This window comes from Heterocephalus glaber, unplaced genomic scaffold (genome assembly GCF_053883595.1).
Source record: "Heterocephalus glaber isolate CG9 unplaced genomic scaffold, H.glaber_assembly_v1.0 deba00001600, whole genome shotgun sequence".
Lineage (NCBI taxonomy): Eukaryota > Metazoa > Chordata > Mammalia > Rodentia > Bathyergidae > Heterocephalus > Heterocephalus glaber.
In genome coordinates, this window is record NW_028258372.1 from 3356399 (window position 1) to 3378989 (window position 22591).

General features: G+C 39.4%; 1 protein-coding gene across 5 annotated transcripts in view; it reads right to left on the bottom strand.

Moving 5' to 3' along the window:
• Nucleotides 1-22591, bottom strand: part of Pld5 (phospholipase D family member 5) — a 365640-nt gene that overhangs the window by 259266 nt on the left and 83783 nt on the right. The window contains exon 2 of one of the 5 annotated variants that reach the window (XM_087194271.1): nt 18913-19079. The exons of the other annotated variants lie outside the window; for them this stretch is intronic. The gene's annotated coding sequence lies outside the window, so the exon portion shown is untranslated. The remainder of the gene's footprint in view (nt 1-18912; nt 19080-22591) is intronic. 5 annotated transcript variants of the gene reach the window in all.

Sequence of the window (22591 nt, forward strand, 5' to 3'; positions counted from 1 at the left end):
TGTTTAGTATCAAAAAGGATGTTTTAAATTACTGAATTCTCAGCTGAATGAGAATAAAGATACTTTTTGTTTATCACTGTATCACCTTGCCAGGGCATTTCCTAAAGATTTATTGAATACATAAATAGATACTCTGGGTTGCAGGTTGGTTTGCATCTGTTGCAAGCATCTTCTTTTTCTGGTACTGAGGCTCAAAGAACAACTCCTGTCAGGACATGGCCCTCTGGTGTGCGGGGTGACAAACTACTGAGGTTCCTGATAGGGAGCTGACAGGAAAGTTGGTAGAAGGAACAATCAAGCAGTCCTGGCCCACCGTAGAAATGGAAGTTGGCATATGCTTACTTGCTGCTTTTACTTCTTTGTCTGAGAAATGTCTGTTCATTTCAGATGCCCATTTCACTGGTCATTCGAGAGATGCAGTTGAAAACAACACTGAGATTCCACCTCACCCCACAAAGAATGGCTGCTATCAAGAAATCAACCAATAACAAATGCTGGTGGGGGTGTGGGGAGAAAGGAACCCTTCTCCATTGTTGGTGGGAGTGCAGACTGGTGCAACCACTGTGGAAATAAGTGTGGAGATATCTCAAAGAACTAGGGCTAGAGGTCCCATTCGACCCAGCTATTTCCCTGCTGGGTATCTTCCAAAAGAATTAAAAGAATCATACCACAGTGATATATGTGCACCCATGTTTGTAGTGGCACAATATGTAATAGCTAAAGCTTGGAAACAGCCCAAGTGCCCATCAACTGGAGACTGGATAAAGAAGATGTGGGTTTTTTTATAAAATGGAGTACTACTCAGCCATAAAGAACAAGAAACTAGAGACATTTTTAGCTAAATGGATGCACATTGGGCCATGCTCTTAAGTGAAATAAATAGAACACACATGTGTAAATACCAGATAGTTTCTCTAGTGTGAGAAACTGAAAGTGTAAATAAGGATGAAAATGATTAAAATGAATAACTGATAATTTGAAATAGGAAAAAAAAGGTCCAAAGGGGTAAGGGAAGTGGGAGGGGAAGGGGAAAGGAAAGAAGGGAAAGGAAAAATTATGTGAAAAGAAAAAAAATGGAAACAAAGTCCTTGTAAATAGGGAAGGGAGCACAGGGAATGGGGAAAAAATAAGAACCAAGATACATCACATACAGATACAAGCACCCAATGATAAATGTAAATGTATTGTATACCTAAAATGTACCAATAAAAGAATTTAAGCAAAATAAAAAGAAAAAAGAAAAAAACAGAAATGAAGTTGGCGACATCTGGAAACCTCGTTGGCAGTGCTCTGGATGAGGTCCCTGAGCACTAGTTCTACTTGTGACTGATTTAGTGTTAAGTGCAAATTCCTGCACAGGTCACAAGTGTGTAATTTTCTCACTGATGATTTTGCTTTCGGTAAATTTAAATATATTTTGAATGTACTAAAGGAACTCAGCTTTAAAGGCAACACGAAAATCTGATGAAATGGGGAATCCTTGCAAGATGCAAATATTTTCTTCCACAGCATGTGTTTTGCAGCCCGTCTGGTGATACCTTGTTTGCCTAAAGCAGGGCACACGCCATCTTGTTTGTGCAAACACAATACAGCCCAGCTAGAGGGAAAGGTGGTAATGGGATGGATTTGAAAAAAATCAGGGTCCAATTCTCAGATATGTTCTAATTTAGGCAGGTCCTAGAAAGTCCTCATTTTTCAGTCTGCTTCCTAAGTATTTTTATGAGCCAGTCTGTTCCTTTTTTTTGCTGGAGACACTTAGTTTTCATGCAAGGCACTAGTCTTGGCCCAGATAAATGAAAAGCACTAAATATATATGTACTGTTCCCAACATATTTACCATGAGGAGGGAGGGCAGGAGGGGAAGAGCACGCACAGAAAGACAACATCTGCTGCTAAGCCAACTGCCAAATTCATGGCAAGAAGCATTTGGCTGGTGTTTCCCATTATCAGAAAGCTGCCTCCTGTGTAATGCTGGCTTTCTGGTTCATCTTCCTGGGACGAGGAGAGAAAACACGGCTCACTACTCTGAGCAAGACAGCTTGGAAAATATATTTTTATAAAAAATGAATATGCCAAACAAACTATTATAAGGTAAATTTCCCAGTAACGGCAGGATTTTCAAAGTATATTTCAAATACCCATAATCTGTATATCATATTATTAGTCTCTAAATTGCAACTAGAATATTTAACTAGATAATAGTGCCACAGAAAGTCTAAGCATAAAGTATAACCCAAGTTTCTGCCTTCCTGTACTGAGCACTACAGAAAAAAAGAAGGAAAAGGTGAAGTTCCTTCCCAAAATGAGCTGACAGTCTCGGCAGGCAGATAAAGCATAGGTTAAAACAAGTATTAACCAAGAGTATCTGCGAAAGGCTAAAATCTGCAAAATCACCGATCAAAAGAAAGGAAGTAAAATAAAAAAGAATGGCTGTGTATGGCATACGATAAATGCATTGAAAAATAAGAGCTAAAGAAGGCGTCTGGGCGGTGGAAAGTCTTGTGAAATTCTGCAAGGTGAAACAGGATGTGTAGATAAAAGTTGTGCATGGTGGAAGAGCAGGAAGCCTCGTTTGAATATCTGCTCCATAGTGCGTTTCTAATGAATTAGTAACGCTGAAACCCTTTTCAGGCTATTTGAGTCTCAGTTTCTTCATTTATAAAGTGGGAATAAACCCACCAGCTGTCTCACCAGAAGTTGGTATCTATAGCACACTGTGTGTGAATGCTCTGACAGAAAGCCTCCTTTTCCACCTCAACGTTCCCACCAATTCTTGGAATGCCAGGCTCCCTGAGAAGGGCATAGACCTGGCAGAGTGACCAGCACAGGACCACAGCTCAATGACTGTGGGCAAAATGGGGCTGGTAAAAGTTACCCCATCATAGAAGTGACATGGTTTTTTTCTCACACTTGCATCACCATCTGCCTGCTAAAACCTTACCTAGGCAGGCAGAGTTTAAATATTCCTTCCTTGAACAGAATTAAGGCCAACAAACTCCTTACTGTGTGTTCCTGCCTAGGTAAAAAGCAGCACTCAGCCAAACTTTTGCCTTCTTCTTGAGCCTGAGAATGAGGATAGGTGTACACGTTCCCTTTCCAACAGCATCTGCTTCCCCTCACCTCCTTCCTATTTTTCATTCACTTTATAATCCTCCTCAGTATGACTTCTGCCCTCCCCTGTTCTACCGAAAATGTCACTGGGTCTCTTCTAAATGCTAAACCCAGTGGTTCTGTTCAGTCATCTATCTGCCTGAGGTCTCTACAGCAAGGTCCTTTCACACGTTTCTGGGTGAACTGCATCAAACCCATGGCTTCAAAACTCTGACTGATATTCAGATGACCCAAGCCCTTTATCTGCCCCAAATCACATTTGTAATTTCTAAATGTTTCCAGAACATTTCCTCCAGCCACCTCAGATTTCATATGTATAAAGCTGAGTTTATTCCACTTTCTCCAGTTTCCAAATTTATCCCAAATTTGCTCCCCCCAAGTAAAACAATAAATCACAAGGATCCTTGACTCTTCTCTCACTGGCACTTCATCTACTGAGACGACACATCCTGTCTTTTCGCACCTGATAAATTTCTCTCAAATTGGGTTTCCTCTCTCAGACCCACTAGTGCTAACTTGGTTTAGAGGACGTAATTGCTAACTTCTTTCCAAAATCTTGTACAATAAGTTCCTTGCTTCAGGATATTTGTACAGTAGCTCGGAGACGTCTTCTCTTTTCTTTTTCCTTTTTTGGTACTGGGGATCAAACTCGGGTCCTTGTGCCTTCGAGGCAGGCGGGGGAACCACTGAGCTAAATCCCCAGCCCCGTCTCTTCTTTTGATCTGTTTTATCAATAGTATATATAAAAAAAACCCAACTCACTGAGCAAAAGATTTCCCATCATTTTAAGTATAACTGTGTGGCAAACTCCTTTTATTGAAAGCTTAGGAAATGGAATAAACCTAATAACAACAAAAACTACTTGTATACAGCTAACATAACTTTATTCTTAGATGGTTAGGGTTGAGACTAATCATTAATCAAAGCATCTCCTCTGCCTGGGAACACAGGGGAGCTGTGTTTCCGGCCTTCCTGGTCAGTAGGCAGAGTGTGACCTGTTCCTGAGTTCGGCAGAAGTGACAGGCACCATAGCAGCAGGCCTCACCGATGAGAACTTCCATGAGCAATGCTCCGTGCTTTCACCTTTCCATGCTTTGGCTTAAGGATCATCAGCGTCTTGGAAGGCACGTGGTGAAGGTGACAGCAGAATGCCCTTGAGTCACTGCTCACAGGAAAGCCACTTGCCTCTGGTCAACACGCTTTGAACTTCAGCTGCGCAAAGAAATCCTCCATTGTTTAAACTCATAGGTACGTGAATTGTTACAACTGAAATGACTCCAGTTAACATGCAGTCCTGAACTACATCTATGAATTAGCCAGTGCATTAAGCCATTTATTAAGGGGAGGCATCACTGTGTGTTGTATGTATTATCCCAACTAGTATGTGTCGGATGTATTTACAACCACAGAAATCTTGTCACAGTTCATTCTGCAGTGACTCAGTAACCACTTTCACTGCATGTTAACTACAGGAAAAGTGAAAAGAACAATGGTGGCAGAAGGCAGCAAGCAAGGCTTTCCAGTTCATCTTAGTACTTTTGAATCAGCAGGTCTTTAACTCTCGGAAATTTTACAAAGTGGAGACTTTATCATCCCATATGGAAAGCTAATTGCTTTCCTTTTTAATGTATTTATTCTTAGCCCAGTGTGCACATTCCTTTGAGCAGACTGATGATTAGCTGACAAAATTGTCTCATCTTGTCTACTGGAACCAATAGATAGCAGAGAGCATTTGAAAAGTGACTTTAACGGCCAACATATATCAGAAAGGGATATGTGCTGCAATCTTTTTCACTCATTCTATAGAGTTGATCCAATTAACAAACTTTCTTCAGTGTTCTTTTTATTTATTTATTTGTTTGTTTGTTTATTTAGTTAGTTTTTGGTATTGAGGCTCGAACTCAGGACCTTTTACTTGCGAGGCAGGAGCCCGGAACCACTGAGCTAAATCCCCGGCCCACTTCAATGTTCTTAATAGTGCTTGTCTAGTCTACACAGCAAAACTGGCTATAAAAATGGGAGGACCAAGGGGAAAAAACTGTCATCAGACTCAAAGAGAACTGGATCCCGTATGAGCTTCTCTAGAGCTAAAATGGTAGAAGCTTCATGCTACAAAATTTTCGGAAACTTCCAAATACGCTTCTGTATAGCTGCTATTTTTTTCTACCAGCTTATTGTCTCCCATACAAGCACTAACCAGGCCCGACCCTGCTTAGCTTCCAAGATCAGACGAGGTCGGGCCTGCTCAGAGTGCTATGGCTGCAGGCTCTATCAGCTTGTCGTCTGCCTTTTCAGCAGAAACACCGAGTTCCAACAGATTGCTGGGAAGAACAGGGTGCTGCCAAAGCCTCCTCCAAGAAGCAACTGTTTAGACTTTTTGGTACAGTAAGCGTTTAAAATAAATGAAAATGCACTTCACTGAAATCTGGTGGGCGACAGAAATGAAAGCCAAAGTCACTTCCTATTTTGCCTTCGACTGCCTTGGCTTATAAACCAATTGCAGAGTCTCAGTTTTGTTTTATATGAGGAAATATTTATTCTCTGGCTAGAAAAATAGCTCAACCACTCTCCCAATATTTATTATAAAACAAAAATTAGCTTACTCAGTACATAGTTACCAGCGAAGAGTGTCTCGGAAAAAGTGGCTAATGTTTCAGCCCTAATACAGAAATGTCTTAAACTAGTTAACCAACTAAGTCTCTAATCTTCGCAAAGTGCCAGGTTATCTTTAAAGTTCAACAGCATAATCCATGGACTCAATTAGCTCAGCTCTCAGCTGCAGTTTATTTATTCATTTAATGTCATATTTAACCTAAGCAGCTGTTTCCACAACCCAATCCAAAGCTGCCTATCCTATATTTTCCTAGTGCTTTATAAGCACATACTGTGACTCTGTATTGGGAAAAAAAGCCTTTGTAGGACAAATTTTTCATGGTAGTAATTTTACGGTTAGAAGCAGCAGCAGTGGAAAAGAGGCAGGAGAGAAGAAACCATGATGATGGTGTTAATCAGCTTTCCACTGCTATGACCTATACCTGAGAAAATAAAAAATAAGAAAGGTTTACTTCAGCTCATGGTTTCAGTTCATGGTTTCTTGGCCCTGTTCCTCTATGCCTATGGAAGCCCAGTGTGTCGTGGCAGGAGCACATTGTGGAGGAGGCTGCTCACCTCACAGTGGCAGGAAGGAAACAGAGGAAGGGGGAAGAAGACAGCATCGCACCCTCCCTTTCACGAGCACGTCCCCAATGACCTAACTTCCTCCCACTAGGCTGCACACCTCCCATCAGCACCACAAGTGGAAACCCAAGCTTTTAGAGAACATTCAAGATCCAATGATAATCATTAATGCTGGTGAAAAGGGTGCAGAAAGGTGACAAAGTTGTCCATTTCACAGGGTCAGTGATCCTATTCCTCAGTGATGGGGACACAGACAGAGGTTCTCAGCTCTGTCTCAGGCGCAGGCAGCCAACCCTCTCCAAGATGGATGCGGTCCTGGATGACATCCGAAGCCCCTTCAAGCCTTATGATGCCATGGTCCTGTGAATAGCAAGCTACAGTTCAAAGGCGAAAGGCTATGAAAAAGTCATTTGATGGGAAATCAGTTGTCACAAAGAACATTAAAATGAAAAGAAGGACTTGATCTTGAAAATAACGCTCCAAGCCAAACAGAATTTCTTTGGATGCTGATCCAACTTCAAAATCTGTCAAAAGCCATTTAACTTCAGCTTGGCAAGAGACTTATGCATTTCTTAGGATCGAGAATGAAAGCTTTCCAGAAATAACCCACAGAAAAGCAAATCAAATGTAAGGGTGGAGGCTGTGAACAATAACAGAATATTCTTCATGCATTTATCACATGGCTCTCAACATCAGCAACAGCCTGGAAAACTGCATGATATGTGTCAACCAGTTTTCTGATTATCATTTTTACTTCTTATCATGCATACATTCACAAATCATTCTTTCCTTCCTATAATCAAGATGAATGGTTGCTTTTGTATGTTTAAATCACCAAAGGCTCTGACCATAAAGTACAAGAAGAAACATGAATGCATAGATTAAAATGTTCATGACCCCATTGTTCCTCCAAATAACATTTATAGATGCAGTAATCTAGGAAGTGAAAATATTCATGTTTCAGATGCAATTTTCTTTCTCTAGCAAATTCAAAATTCAGTTTTTCAATTTTCATTTCTGTACTGGTACATGTTTGCAGTGCACAATGATTGCATTCCTTGCTGGGAGTCGGTACACGAACAACACACACCTCAATTCTTTTTCAGCCTCATCACCTCCTTTCCCTCCCTTCTCCCTCCATTTCTTGGTTTCCTTCTTTTTTCAAAAATTCTCTCTCCCAGATTCATTTTAAAGTAGTTTTGCTACTCAATCATCACAACCACCACTATTTTTTTTGGCTGCCCTCAACGCACAATGACACAAAGTTTCTCTTCTCTGATCCCCAACTTGACTACAGAAAGCATTAGCTGCGCCCCAAGCCAGGCTGCCTAGACAGCATGTTAGTGGCCTGTGTGCCACTTTAGAATTCATTAAGTCTCTCAGGGAGCAGAAAGCCAGAAGCAACACTGCAAGCTCATGTGGTTCCCTGTCTCCTGCAGGACATTTGGCCAGCACAGAACATCCTCAGTGTCCTAGTGTGCTCGGGCTGCTGTGACAAAACACCCTAAACAGCAGAAATTTATTTCTCACAATTCTGGCCTGAGTGGACCAAGATCAAGTCCCAGCCAATTCAGTTCCTAGATGAGAGCCCTCTTCCTGGCTTGCAAAAGGCCTCCTTGCCTCTCTTCCTCCCGTCCCCGTTACATCATCAAAATATAATTATTCCTCCAAAGCCCTGTCTCCAAATATCATCACACTACGTTCTTACCCCTGCCCCGTTTCAAGATGTACATGTGGAGGGGACACAAACATTCAAGTCCATCACACCCAGAATGACCACAAATGACCCATGCACTTGCCATATACTCCCACCCCTTTCCTACATTTAGTGGCTGGCTAGTTTCTCTGTGTAGCATCTGTCCCTTCCTAAAATAAGATCTCTGTCCTGAGCTGCCTAGGCCACGATGCCATCTTTCTCCTGCTGTTCTGCCTCCTCTGCCTAAGGCTTGAGCCCAGCTGGTGAGGTGGTCGCCCAAAGCACACGTCTAACTTGCTTGCTCAGGTTCGGAGTCTAGTACTGGGTCTCCCACCACTGTGTTCTCATCAAACATTAGATCTAGATGAACTCCAAAGTGGCTGGTTCCATGAGCATCACAGCACCCGCCTGCCACACAGCACCTTTAGAGTGAGCCTCTGAACCTGGGTCCCTGTCTCATTTCTCATCATCTGCTCTGTCTCAGGTGGCAGAGTTGATCCTGAATGTAGAACTTTCTTGCTCTGACTTCCTTACCTTCCCTCAAGCTAACCACAAGCCTCTTGTCCAAGCCCGAGTCACTCTACATGTCTCTAATGAAATGAGTTTTTGGAAAACTGTGGTAAAATATACATGACGAACACGATGCCACCTAAACTGTTAGCATACAGCTTAGTGGTATCAACTACATCTACAATGTTGTACAACCCTCACCATGATCTGGAACTCTATTCATCCTGAAAAACTGTAACCTTGTATGTGTTACAGGAGGTGTAGCTCTATGCACAGTGTAACTCTGTGGTACAGTGCTTGCTTAGTATGAACAATACCCTGGGTTTGATCCCTAGCAGCACAATAATTCATTAAATAGGCACCCGGAAGCTCCGCCCCCATCCCAGGCTTCTAGGGCAGAGAATCTCAGCCGGTCCCAGCACCCAGAAGGAAGCTCCCCCGCTGCCATCCCAGGCTCCTAGGGCAGAGAAGGTGAGCAGGTCCCAGCACCCGGAAGGAAGCTCCCAGCCTCCATCCCAGGCTCCTAGGGCACAGAAGCTCAGGCGGTCCCAGCACCCAGAAGGAAGCTCCCCCACCACCATCCCAAGCTCCTAGGGCAGAGAAGCTGAGCTATTCCCAGAACCTGGAAGGAAGCTCCCCCGCTGGCATCCCAAGCTCCTAGGGCAGAGGAGCCATGTAGGTGCCAGAAGCACCCCCTCCAGTGGAAATGAGAAGACACGTAAACAAGTCTCAAAAACAGACTTCTGGATCATCTACAGCAACCCCAAAGGGAAACGAGATGGAACAATCTGATACTCAACCACCTGGACTCTCTGAACCGGCAACAAAAGAGGATCTGGGAAAAATAAAATCAGAAATAATTACTCAGATAACAGCAAAGATTTTGCTCATGGTGTAAGACATGATTCATAAATCTAGAGAGGACACAGATTAAAAAAAACAGAGGATCTGAGGAACATGATGGAATCCCAACATAGGAAACAAATGGAATCCATAAAACAGATACAAACAGATTTCCAAGAGATTAAAAACTCCATCGAAAGTCTGTGCAGCAGAATGAACCAATGTGAGGACAGAATTTCACATATAGAAGATAAGATTGCAATTAGTGAGGAGGAAAAGAAAAATTGCTTTAAAATTGTAAGGGAACATGAGAAATCAATCCAGCAGCTGCTAGATGATGCAAAGAAGAATAATATAAGACTGATTGGAGTCAATGAAGAAACAGGAGAGAGTGCAGATGACATAAAAAAACTGTTCACTGAAGTGATGGCAGAAAACTTCCCAAGGAGAGGAAAAGAACTTGACATACAGATAAGTGAGGCATACAGGACTCCAGCTAGCCTTAATCAAAAAAAATCTACACATAGGCATATAATAGTTAGGATTCCAGAAATCCAACAGAAGAACAAAATTCTACAAGCAGTTAGAGAAAAGAAACAAATCACATACAAAGGAAAGCCCATCAGAATCACAGCACACTTCTCAATGCAAACCCTCAAGGCAAGAAGAGCTTGGAGTGATGTATTTCAAGCACTAAAGGAAAACAGCCTCCAACCCAGATTGATGTACCCTGCAAAACTATCTTTCAAAATTGATGGAGAAATAAGATACTTTCATGATAAAGAGCACCTCAGGAACTTCATGAAAACCAAACCAGCAGTCCAAAAAATTTTAGACAATACCCTAGGAAAAGACAATGAGGATCACAACCCCAGGAAACCCAGAAGAATGAATCCATTGGGCGTGACAAATTAAACGCAAAGTGGGAGAATCCAACAAAAAGAAAAAGTCATGACAGGCTTTTAAAACTTTTAACTTCATCTCCCTAATGAGTGTATAATTCAATCTTATTATTGTACTGATTAGTATTTTTCTGATCCTAGAGTTGCACACCTTTCCTTGTGCTATACTGGCTATTTATCATCTTATGTCTACATTTTAATTGGGTTGTCTATTAATGAGCTCTAAGAATTCTTTATATATTCTGCTCATAGGTTGTATGGATTGTAAATATGGTCTGTTTAAGGACTACTTTTCATTTTAATGATGTCATTTAAAGTTCTAAATTTTGATGGAATCCCATTTATCATTTTTTTTTCTTTTATACATCATTATTTTTGTATCCTAGGTAGTTCTTGCCTACCCTGAATTCATAAATATTTTCCCTTATAATTTCTTCTTAAAGTTTTATACTTTTAGGCTTTCTTATTTAGGTTCATAAATCCCTTCAAGTTATTTTCATGTATGGAAATAAAGGGTTAAGGTTAATTTTTTATATACAGATACCAGGTGTTCTAGTGCCATTTGCTGCAAACACTATCTCTTCCTTGGCTCTTGAATTGAGTTTCTATTCTATAAAATGCTAATGTTAAATAATATTTCAAAACTCAGTGGACCATGTAGCTGTGGTTCTATTTCTAGATTCTCTGTTTTATTCCAATGATCTATATGTCTTTCCTTACACCAACACTGCCTTGATTACTGTAGCTTTAGAAGAAGTCTTAAAATTAGGTACTAAACATCTTACAACACTGTTTTTGTTTTTGTTTTTTAACTTTTCTAGGACCTTTGTACTCCTACATAACTTTTAAATTTCAATATCCAATTCTTCATTTATAGCAAGTATACACAGACCTGAATTTTTATATATACCTTGTGTTTTCTAATCCTGCTAAATTCAAGTACAAGTTCTAGGGGCTCCTAGAGATTTCTTAGTATTTTCTCTGGAGATGATCATTTCATCTACATATAAAGATTTTGCTTCTGCCATGCCAATCCTATCATAATTGTGTCATTTTATTGCCAGACTATTTTGGTGGGGCCTAGGTTTCAAAGTTTAATATACAGATAAAAAGTATATCTGCCCTTGTTCCCCACCTTAAGGAGAAAGCATTGTATCTTCTCCATTCATATAAGGTGTTCTCCCTGTAAGTATGGAGTACATGTCTTTAATCTGTTGAGGAGTTTCTGTTCTACTTCTAGGCTCCTGATAGCTTTTACCATGAACAGCTGTAGAATTTAGTCCAATACTTTTTCTCCAACTAGTGACAGGATCATATGGCTTTTTCCTTTCCTGTGTTAAAATGATGACTTTTGGGGGTGGGTCTTCCAACGCTGAACCAACACTGCCATCCCTATAATAAAACCACTTTCTACATCCTGCCAGATCTGACTTCCAAGGGTTTGTTTTGTTAAACAAATTTCTATCTATGTTCATACTTTTTTCTTCTATTATCTTTATCTAGTTTTAGGATTAGCACAATGTTGAGTTCCTAAAATGAGGAGAAAAGTGTTCCTTCTTTTTTCTGCTTTAATTGTTTGATATAATTTATCAGTTAAAATGTTTATGAGCCTGCTGTTGTCATATAGGTAGGTTTTCAAGGTAGGAATATACTTTCTTTAAGAGGTGCTATTCAAATTTTATATTTCCTTCAGAGTTAGTTTCATTAATTTGTCTTCTAAGGTACTTCTTAGAAGTTGTCAAATTTATTTCAAGAAAGGTTTTTGTAATATGCTTTCTATATCCTTTTAAATTCTGTAAAATCTGTGGTAATGTCTCCTAGATCTTAATACTGTAATTTAAAAAATGTATAACTGATACTGTGTAATAGGAAGAAAAGGTCTAAAAGACCAGGGGAATTGGGAGGGGTAGGGGAAGGGACAAAAGGGAAAGGAAAAAATATGAAAAGAGGAAAAAAAATGGAAACAAGGTCTTTGCAAATAGGGAAGGGTGGAGGGGGTGAAGGGAGGGTAGGGGAAGGGGAAAAAAATAAGAACCAAGATACTCCTGTAAAGGTACAAGATCCCAATGATGAATGTAACTGTATTTTATACCTAAAATGTACCAATAAACTTAATGGGGGAAAAAATAATTCATTAAATAAAAATAAACACAGGTTAAAAAAAAGAATTCACTGTTTCCTCCTTACCCCAAAGATACATGATTTTGATTTAAAGTTGCTGCATAAAACAAGCCTGGTTCAACCCATAGGCTTTGAAGAACAGATATTTAAGAGTTTATGCAGATACAATCTCTTTTAAAGTGACCTCTATAATGAAAGCCATAGTACTCTGATAAAGGAGATCAAAGAAGACATCAGAAAATGGAAAGATATTCCCTATTCCTGGATGGGCAAAACCAGGACTGTCAAAATGACTATACTGCCAAAATTGATGTGCCGATTTACTGCAATCCCGATTAAGATACCAACAGCATTCCTCACAGAATTAGAAAAAACTTTTCTAGGGAATTAAGATTAGAGTTGAATCAACTCCATATGGTAGGTGACTCTTCCATCCCAACCAAGGTCCTCCTATTTCACTGCCACTAAGATCTCAAATGATTAATGTGTGGTTTGTGTGGTACCCGCTCAAAGTACACTATGGTTCTTTTCTTGTTGCTGAGACAAAATACCAGACACCCAAAGTTAGAGGAGGAAAGGCTTATTTGGCTCACAGTTTGTAATTGGCTGGCTCCAAGGCAGAGTGGCGTGGTAGAGGGGCATCACAGAGGAGAAACAGTCCATGGCAGGCAGCAAGCAGAAGGCAGCAAGCAGCAACCTTCTTTCTGTCCCTTCTATCCCATCCAAGCTACCCACCCTTAAGGTGGCTAGCATCCACACCCATGATGGGGCAGCCTTAATCCTAGCATCACACCCAGTAGCATATCCTTGATTCAGCAGCACACACCCTAGATTAAGCCACATCTGAAAAAATGCCACCTATGACCACATGAGGACCATAATAATGGTCCTGCTCATTTGTGATTTATTTACAAATCTTTTCTTTCAGCACCTTTAAGAGGAAACAAACACAAGGAAAACAACATTTATGAACTCCATCTGTGTGTGACCTGTCTAACAGATTCAACTTTGCCAACGGGCTAATACTCTATTAAAGTCACAAATATTGAAACAGTGAATCATGTGGTTATTTCAGAGGTTCCCTTTATCCCTTTATCTGTCTTAACTGAGGCTCCAATAGGATCAGATGTCTTCAGAATTCTTTTTACAATCTGCGCGAATGAAAACTGGACTGCAAAGTCACAACTGTGTTAGAGGATGAAGGGAGAGGAGCTGCAAGTTAGTAGGGTCAGGGGAGCTCTTTACACCTCTGCTTGCTGATGCTAAGTATCCAAATCTCATCCTCAAAAGTAAGTCAACTATAGTCACAAGAATCCTACAATGCAATCTGAAGCTAAACTGAAAGGATCCAATGTTACCAGCAATATAAAAGAGCCACGGATGCTTAAAAATACTAATGAATCAAAATAATGCCATGCCTGTTATCAGATCATAGCACAATGAAACCAGAAAGCAATGGCAAAAGAACCACAGAAATAATGCAAACATATGAAATTAAACAATAGACTTTTGAATAGTCAATGGGTCACTAAAGAAGTTAAGGAATAAATTAGTTCCTAGAATCAAATGACAATGGCAGCACAACATTCCAGAACTTATGGGACACAATGAAAACAATTGAAAGAGGGAAGTTTATAACTGTGAATGCCCACATTAGAACAAGAGAGTGAGCCCAAATAACCTAAAGATGAACCTCAAGGTCCTAGAAAAACAGAACAATCTGACTCTAAAGCCAAGTACAAGGAAGGAAATCATGAAGATTAGAACAGAAGTTGAAATTTAGACCAAAAAAAAAAAAATATATATATATATATATACACACATATATATATATGTATATATATATATATATATATATATATATATATATAAAATCAATGAATTGAAGAGCTGGTTCTTGGAAAAAACAAACAAAATAGACAAAGCTTTAGCCAATCTTACCAATAAAGAGGAAGGAAAAGACCCATATCAGTGCAATTAGAAATGAAAAAGGTGAAATCCATAATGGACACCATCAAAATCCAGAAGATTATTAGTGACTACTTCAAAAACTTGTAATCCAGTAAATTGGAGAATCCAGAAGAGAAAGATAGATTTCTAGATACATATAAATTACCCAAAGTGAAGAAAGCTTAAATGTCACATGGTTTCTCATATATGAGAAATCGAAAATATAAATAAAGAGCAAAATAAAATACAGATAACAGGAAGCAGAGAGGCAGGTCTCTTGCAAATGAGCAGAGAACCAGGAGATGGATGGGAGGGAGAGGAAGGGGATGAGAAAAGAATGAAGATGTGTCATCTACATGTACTAACTCTCTACAAGGAATGTAATCATTACTACAAATATGGGCTAAAAATACAAAAATTGATAAAAATAAAATCTAAATAACTCCCAGATAATCCAGTAATGGGCAATGAAATTGAGACCATAACAAAAAAACCTACCAACTAAGAAAAGCCCAGGTCCCTATGGATTCACCATTGAATTCTACATGACCTTCAAGGATGATCTAACATCAATGCTCCTCAAAGTCTTTAATGAAATTGAAAGGGAAGGAGTACTGGCACCAAACTCATTCCTGGAAGACAGCATTAGCTTGATTCCAAAACCAGACAGGGCCAATTTCTTTAAAGAATATAGATATGAAAATCCTCAATAACATACATACTGGCAAAAAGAATACAACAAATCATTAAAAAGACCATACACTGTGACCAAGAAGGCTTCATCCCAGGAATACAAAGATGGTTCGACATACACAAATCAATAAATGTAATACATCACATAAACAGAAGGAAGGTCAAAGATCACATGATCATCTCAATAGATGCAACAAAAACCTTTGACAAAATTTAACATCTATTCATCATTAAAATATGGAGGAAAATAGGCATAGAAGTACTTTATCTCAATCTGATAAAAACATTTATAAAAAATCTACTGTCAACATTATATTAAATGGTTAAAAAATGAAAGCTTTTCCTCTAAAATCAGGAACAAAACATGGATGTCCAGTACCACCATTACTATTCAACATAGTACTCAAAACTTCAGCCAGAGCAATCAGACAAAAGAAAGAAATAAAAGATATAGAAAAAGGAAGAAGACAAACTACAATATCCTTATTCATAGGTGACAGGATCCTCTACATAGAAGACCCTAAAATTCCACTGAAAGACTCCTAGAACCAATAAACAGATTCAGTAAGGTAGCAGGGTACAAAATCAACAGACAAAAATCAATAGCATTACTGTACACCAATAATGAACCAACTGGGAAAGAAATTAGGAAAGCGATACCATTCACAATAACTTCCAAGAAAATTAAATATTTAGGAATTAACCTAACAAAGGTAGTAAAAGATCTCTATAATGAAAACTACAGTACTCGGATAAAGGAGCAAAGACATTGGAAAATGGAAAGATATCCCCTGTTCCTGGATAGGCAAAACCAATACTGTCAAAATGGCCATACCACCAAAACTGATACACAGATTTACTGAGATCCCAATTAAAATACCAACAGCATTCCTCATAGAATTAGAGAAAATAATCCTAAAGTTCATATGGAAACAGAAGAGACCTTTAAGAGACCGAGAGCCAAACTGCAATCCCAAACCCACTTATTTATTGCAAAGTGCCAACACTGCAATTAAATCTGAATTCTGAAGTTTTAGTTTTTAAAAACTCTACTTTAACATATTTTGTCTATAAAATAAATTACAATAACATGAATGCCACTGGTTCACCACCACTGACCTATAGCACACGAGAAATAACTGCCATCTACTCCTCAGGCAGAGCCCTAATATCTAGAATATATAAAGAACTCAAAAAATTAGACCAACAAAAATAAAAGAATCAAGAAACAGGAACTGAAATGAACACACACCTGTCAGAAGTAAAACTGGCCAATAAATACATTAAAAATGTTAAACATCTCTGGCCATTAAAGAAATGTAAATTAAAACAACACTGAGATTTCATCTTATTCCAGAAAGAGTGGCCATCATCAAGAAATCAATAACAAATCCTAGTGAGGCTGTGGTTAAAAGGAAACCTTCTACATTGCCGGTAGGAAAGTAAATTAGTACAACCACTACGGCAATCAGTATGGAGATTCCTCAAAAAACTAAAAATAGAAATTCCATTTGATCCAGCTATTCCTCTCCTAGGTATCTTCCCAAAAGAGTTGAAGACACTGTTTAACAGTGATACATCTATACCCATTTTATAGCAGCACAATTCATAATGGCTAAATTTTGGAGGTATCCTATATATCCGCTGTCCACCACCAGATTAGTGGATAAAGAAAATGTGATAGTTATACACATGGAGTAGGACTCTGCCACAGAAAAGAATAAATTTGAGTCACGTGTAGGAAAATGGATGCACCTTGAGACAATATTAGATGAAATAAATCAGATATAAAAGCTTAAATATCTCATGCTTTCTCTTACATGAGAAACACAAAGCATAAATAAAGTAAAGAGCTAAAGAAAAGGCTGATCATAAGAAAGAGGGAGATAGACCTTTTTTTAAAGAGAAGGGAAGTAAGGGAAAGGGAAGGGGAAGTAAAAGGAATTCAGATGTGTTGTGTACGTGTTCCAGGTCTCCATGATGAATGTAATCATTATGTACTGCAAACATGCACTAATAAAAATTTAAAAATTAATTTTAAAAAAGGGGAGTATAGTGGAAGTGGAAAGGGGGAATGTACATAAAATTTTGAAAGTGATCAAACTACATGTGCTAATTAGTTCTGCATTATGGTCTATGGGACTGTTTTCTATGTGTAACACACTATGGAGAACTACAGTGGTGACTGTATCACAATATTTTTGTTTTATGCTTTTAATCTACAATATACACAAATTCAAAGACTCCAGAGATGACTAGAAGGGACAAGAGGAAGGAAATTGAAAAGCATTATTGGGAAATTTTAACATCACACAGGATAAATATTAGAAAGAAGCTATTCAGTCCTACTGGAAACCAAAGGGGAACATTATTTTGTTATAGACAAGGCCACAGTGGAAGCTGCCAAGGTAAGGGATTTCCTTGAGGTCTGAGGTACCACCTCATAACATAGGAGGGGTCTTCACTCCCCCACCATGTTCCTAAGTGGGCATGTCTTAAGAAATTTGTCATCTAAAGCTGAAGGTTAAGGCCATGGACAGATTTATCCTTAAGGCATGCAAGTTTAAGTACAACCACAAAGGAGCAAATGAATTTCTCCTATTTTTGCCCAGGAAGACTGCTTGGCATAAAGCCTGGTAGGTTGCTGAGTATTTGAAGTCACAAGGGTGGGCATGATGGCAAAAGGGGGAATTGGGCTAACAAAGGCCACCTTCCTGAGCATTTCTGTCCATTTTCCCAATTAAATTTTTGGAGCAAGAAACCTAAATGGAGAACCATAGGGGAAAAGCCACAGGAACAGAAAAAATGTCAAAAAGACAAAAGGCAGACTTTTGCAGGAAACTGTGACCATGTAAAATGAGTCTGAGAGGCACGGTATGGATTTTTCAGATGAAAAATGACGCTCTAAATGCTGCCAACTTGACATGGTGCCTATCTCTTCCCTGTGTAAAAATTTCCATGGCAGATGGCAAGGCGCAAAATGACCCAAAAATGTCAATCCTTTTTTTCTTATAATAAAGAGAAGCTATCAAATAAACACAAAACATGGGAGAAAAAAAATCACAGACACCGCCTGGGAGCCCTTCTTCTGCAGGAATAGAGAGATACAGATAATGGAGAGATACAATAGAGGTCTGACTCTTGCACAAAATACAGCTTCTGTTCAGTGCAGTGGCTGAAAGTACCATTCTCTCTCACTTGTTAAGTTGCTTTGTTTCAGGGAAGATGTCGATGCAACTGTAAAATGTGCATGAGTGTGTAGTGAAAAGCAAAGCAGGTGTGTGTCTCACCCTTGAGAGAGTTCCTCTCCTCAAAAGCAACCATTCTTACCTGATTTTTGTCCGTCTCCAGAAAATCATCTAGGATACAGATACATACATGGTTGTGTCGTCTTCCCTCTTTTTATACAAACAGTGCGATCTAAACATATTGTTCTTTTTTTCCTTTCCACTTACTATATTGAGAATACTGTTCTTACATTTATTCATTCATTCAAAAAATATTTATTGAACACCCACTATTCACAGGGTCAGTACAGCAATGGACAAACAAATGGTGCTTATGTTTAGTAGAGGAAATCACAGAACTAATTAGTGTCCAGTACACTATATCAGATGGCAAAGAGCATTATTTAAAAAAATTAAAGCAGGGTTTGAAGACAGAGTGATTGATAGTGGCTTTATGTGAGGACAGTTCTGTAGTGACCTCAAGAGATCATGTGGTTATCAGGAATATCTATTCAGATAGATGCGAAGGTCCTGAGACAGATGTGTGATTATTACATTTAAGGAGCACTGGGAGGTCAGCAAGGCCACTAAAGCAAGCAAGGGAGAGACAGGAAATGAGGTCAGAGAATGAAGAGTATGGCCAGATTACGTAAATTCTTTTAGTTTGTGGCCAAATATTTACCTTAGTCCAAGTGGGATGGCAAGTCTCAAGAGGAGGAGGGACCCATCAGATGTGCATTTTGGAATGGTTGCTCTAACTGCTCTGCTGAGGAGCTGCAGGCAGCATGGCTGGAAACAAGGAGAACCACTGGGAGTCTCACAATAGTCCAGGCAAAGGGTGGTGCCAACCTGGAGCAGGGCGGGGAGCAGAGAAAATGGCAGATGGTGGTTGGGTTCCAGATACACCGTGAATGCTGGGCTTCCAGGAGGTACTGATGGATTGACTGCAGATGGGCAGTGGAAAAGAAGAGAAGATTTGATTTCTGCCCTGAGTAATTGTAAAGAAGGAGCTTCCATGACTTAAATGGAAGGTGCAGGGCTGGGAAAGGAGAGGAAGACATTGAGTTTAAACCAGGCAAGGTTAGAATTCAGGTAAGACCCACAGATGGAAATGTCAAGGGTACCACAAGAGATACCAGTCTCCGGGATGGAGAGAGTGGAGAGAGGCTGTAGATGGAGCTGTCAGCACACTGACGGTGTTGAGACATGCATCTAAAGTGGGGTCACACCATCTATTTAGACTTCCCTTGTTCTTTTTAAGTAGCTGCACGATGACAAATTTTTAATATTAAATTGAAATGAGAACTGCTTTGAGAAAAAAGTCCAAATACATTGTACAGTTTATCTTCATTACTTGTGGATTCCATATCTGTGATCCTAAAATCAGTGCCGCTTTTCTGGCTTTCATGGCCATTCACAGTCATGTGTAGAATGGTTACAGCTTCGAGTTCCTGATGCATATGTTCCCAGCTGAGGTCAAACAAGATGACACTCTCTCTTCTTGTTTTGGCTCTTGAAATATAAAGAAGTACCTTTCTTGTGATCTTTCTAGTGTTACACTTTTTACATTTTTGTGTTTTTGCTGGTGATTTTACTGTTTAAAATGGCCCAAGTGCTGAAATGCTGTCTAGTGTTCCTAAAGGTAAGAAGTTTGTGATGTGCCTTGCAGAGAAAATATGCATGTTAGGTACACTTCATTCTAGCATGAATTAAGAGTGCTGTTAATGAATCAACATATATGATATATAGTGACTTTAAACCAAAACACACACTAAATAATTGTATGTAGTGACTGACTGAAGAAAATGCTGTGACCAGAGACTTGCAGGAACTGAATGAACCCTACATTTCCCAAAGAAGCAATGGGTCAGTATGCACTAATTCAGTGTCCCTGGTCACTTTACAGACCATTAACGTGGCAAATAATGAGACTTCAACTTACTGGCTTTTAATTGTTTTCTACCCTTGACATAGGAACCATAAGACTGAATTTACTTACAGACATCATCTACTGCTATTCTATGCTTTAAGAAAACAAATCGAGAAAGAGAGAGCTGTGACCCATTTGAAGAAGTGGCAGTAGAGAAAGGGGAAAAGTCTTCCGTTAACAGGTGCAATAATTTAGCTGCACACACTGGACTCAAAAAACTGACGCCAACTAACAGCTCTGCAAACCCATGGGGCTACAAAAAGCTTTCCCTGTCAGAAAAGTATCCATGTGTCTTAAAATTCCCAACCCAGGGCCGGGGATTTAGCTCAGTGGTTCCAGCGCCTGCCTTGCAAGCGCAAGGTCCTGAGTTTGATCCCCGGTACCAAAAAAACCAAAAAAACCCTTCCCAACCCAGCTAAAACTCTATCCACTCTGTCTTCGTCATAGTAATGGAAACCTGATGATCATGTGCTTCTGTTGTAACAATCTTACATATTCTCAAACACGTATTAAATAACTTGGTGTTTATCCAGTCTCCAAGTAAAATATTACCATTCACTTTAAAATTTCTTTCTTAGGTCTTATTTTCCATCCTTTGATCATCTGAATGGCATTCATTCTGCTTTGAAACATGGACAGTCACGCCATCTTTTACCCTGTTAAAAAAAATCTATTCACAACTGCAATTTCCATCTTGCTGCTTCCATAGCCCATACACTTGTCATAAATGTGTATCTGCTAGGATCGTTTCATATTAAAACCTCCATTAGCAACTGTATTAATAATTGTTATCCTGATCCTTCAACATAAGGATTCACTTTAAAATAAAAATGTATTTATAGCAAAGCCAGGTTAATTATTGAAGACGATAGCTCAAGTGCAGACAGAAAAGGCTTGTAATCCAAAAGAAACAAAAAATATAAATTAAAACTGAAGACAATCGACCTATAAATGCAAGATACTTATAAAGAGATTTGATCTTTATTGAACTTCTACTCACTTTGGGGTCTGGCAATCTGGGTCAAAGCTCAGGTGCCATTGTTTTAAGTCCTAATCGGCAATGTGTCTTGTCATTGTCTTTTTAACTTTTGGGCTAAAAAAAAAAAAGAAACTTTTTGAAAAAAATCTTTTGTTCAATGTTTGAAAAAAAACATAAATCTTGACCCTCAGGAGGTTAGGTCATGCTCGAACCACCACTCCAGGTCAAATATTTCTAGGACATTGAATAATGATTCTAAGAAATTTTCTAAAAATGAGTCTAGGAATTTAAAAGAACAAAGAAGAGAAGCCTTTTTGTGTTATGAAGCCACAAGAGTAAGCAGAATCAGGGTATCAATCCAGGTAGGAGTCCTGAAATTGGACTCCTTTATAGAAAGTTATGTGTGGCCTCCAATTAGTCACATGACCTTGTGGAATCTAAATGTCCTCATGAAGAGGAGGCACCAGATGATCTCTAAGATCTCTACTGCTTCAAAATTCTGTGTTTATAGTGAGCACAGTGTGTAAGTACAGATCAGAAGTGGCACAAATCACACAGTTGTTCAAATCTAAATTAAATGGGTAGATAAGATACTCTTATCTGCATGTCCCATACATGCCTCTCCATAGGGTCCACCAAGTGCCCTGCAGGACATAAGGTCCCACACCTCAAGTCTAGAGATGAATTCTAGGCTTGCCTCAAATAAGACATTGTGTTCTTTTACAACAACCTCAACCCATTATTCCAACACCAGCTCTCCAGTGCTGCCTGAATGTCCTATAATTCAGTTCAATTCTGATACTATCGTTACTGCAGACTGCACCAGGGTCTGTCAATCCTCACATGAACTACCCAGAGTTCCTACAGACCACTAGGATAAGAGCCCCACAAGACTTCCCCTGTTGTGCAGACATCAGCACAAAATGAGGTTATCAGATCACCCGCACTTGTGCCCGACTTGCGTTCCCATGACTTTCTTCCTCCACGTTGATAATTCTCTGAAATGACCCAAAGAACACAAAAAACACTGTATTTGCAATTAAAATTTCATTATGCAGGATACAACTCAAGAATAGTGAAACGGAAGAGATCCCTAGGACGTGCAATGAGAGAGGGGTTATTGGTCCACGCCCTCCCCAGGTGTGTCACCTTTTTAGCACATGCATGTGTTCACCAACCTGGAGGCTCCCTTAGTCTCCTGGTTTCACAGGGTTTTACTGCAGTTTCATTACACAGGCATAAATGAGCAAATAATTGGCCACTGGTGACAGAACTGAACTTCTAGTCCTTCTCTTCTTCCCAGAGGCACTAGGAGTGGGTGGCTGACCAATCTTAACACTGTAATCTAATGCTTGGTCTTTCTGGCGACCACCCCACCTCCTACAGCTATCTAGGGACTGCCCTGAATCACTACATTAGCATAAAGTCAGGTACTGTGGAAAGGAACTCATT